This window comes from Priapulus caudatus, unplaced genomic scaffold (genome assembly GCF_000485595.1).
Source record: "Priapulus caudatus unplaced genomic scaffold, Priapulus_caudatus-5.0.1 Scaffold3034, whole genome shotgun sequence".
NCBI classification, from domain to species: Eukaryota; Metazoa; Priapulida; class Priapulimorpha; order Priapulimorphida; family Priapulidae; genus Priapulus; species Priapulus caudatus.
In genome coordinates, this window is record NW_014580095.1 from 2136 (window position 1) to 3876 (window position 1741).

Consider the following 1741-nt stretch of genomic DNA (forward strand, 5'->3'; position numbering starts at 1 on the left):
ATCATGCCGGACCATGCACACACACTGCGCCATTGTTGCGTTATGCGGCTTATGCCTAACCCATTTCTCGTTGGTTTTAATTTTTGAATTCGCGCAAAATTTGGCCAGAATATTTCAGACAAAACATTGAATGTGATTCAAGAACGGTGAAAATGTTCATTCAAGAAAGTAAAATTTCCAGGGAAGCATATGGAAATTTTTTATCTAAAGGCTGATTCAGCTAAATGTATGCGCTACATGATATGCCTGTTTGGTCAAGAAGTTGGCTGGTTTTTCGTGATATAGGAGTTTTAAGAACTAAAAGGGGTAGCTATTTCATTTTCCCCCTCATATTTTTGAAGGAGATTTTGAATAGGTCAGCTTCAAGAAATCGAGAGATCCACTACCTTCTATGGCTTATACCAAATTCCCAATGTGGCATGAAATGTACCCGTCATGTTGCCGTGCTTGGAACACTGTTTTAATACTGACCATTTTTAGGGCTCTTATCGGGCCCAGAAACAGTCGCTAATTTATTTGCTGGTTTATCAAATATGTTCCATACCCAAATTCTGGAGGTAATAACAGGTACATGCAGCAAGACAGGAACTCGTCCAGTCTGGCATAGCCAGTATTAAATTCTGCCATTTTCAAGTTGGTATGATTGCTTTGGCTCTTTGCTTGCTGTCGCCGTCTCAAATCTAGACGGTACATGACTTTTCAATATTTGGTTGAGATCATTCCAAGCTTAGCATTGTAGGTTTGAAATTATTAACCTCCGCGCAAGGAGTAAATGTAATCGGTCTCGTGGGTGATGTTCGTGTGGTGTGTAGGCACTTAGTGTTGCGCGCAATTCGATTCCAGCAGGCGCTTCGCGCCTAGGGCGTCGCAGTCAGCAGCACGAGCCAAAGCTGTTATACACATACATGTTACATTCTGGCGGAGGTATGCACTCTCCGTGAGTGCCCTCTGTCTAGGGGTTTCTTTGTAATTGTTTATTTCTTACAATAAAGTTATTTTTATCTTTAAATTCCATATTTTATTGGTTCTGTATTTTAACAGCATTTCCCTGTCTTTTTACAGTGATGTGAATTTACAGTGGAATGTATTGGAAGCTGGTTAATACATAGTCATTCTAACTGTTAAAGTTCAAGCAAGCATGCCCGGTCTTTTTACAGTGATGTGAATTTACAGTGAAGGAAAGTGTTGGAAACTGGTTACCACTGTAAATTAACATTTTGTCTGTAAAAAAATACAGCCAGAGTATTGTAAAAATACAGTAAATTTTCCAGTAGAATTGCACAAGAGATCCAGTTTTCCCTTTGTCTAAAAAGTAACTGGTAAAATTAACAGACAGGGATTTCTTTCAATTTTTACAGTAGTTGGAACATCTCTGTTATTTTTAGGCTATTTTACAGTACAATGTGCTGGTAACCAGCTTCCAACACATTGTACTGTAAAAAAACAGAAATATTTTTTACAGTGTGGTTCAAGGTCGTAGATTTTTCCCCCTCAGTAACAACCTGTATTACTATATGTACCTAATGGTTTATACGGATAAGGCAAGAACTAGAGAACTAGAACTAGTGAGTAGTAAGTAGTGAGATGGGCGTAACAACATCAGCTTTCCGGATGGGTCGTGTGAGACAGAAACTCTACTATTACTTTTATTACTTGTCTGTTTATAATACTATATATAATACTTATTGTCCTACTTTACTGAGAATACGTCCATTCTGGGAAGTTGTCCGTGAGAGTTAGA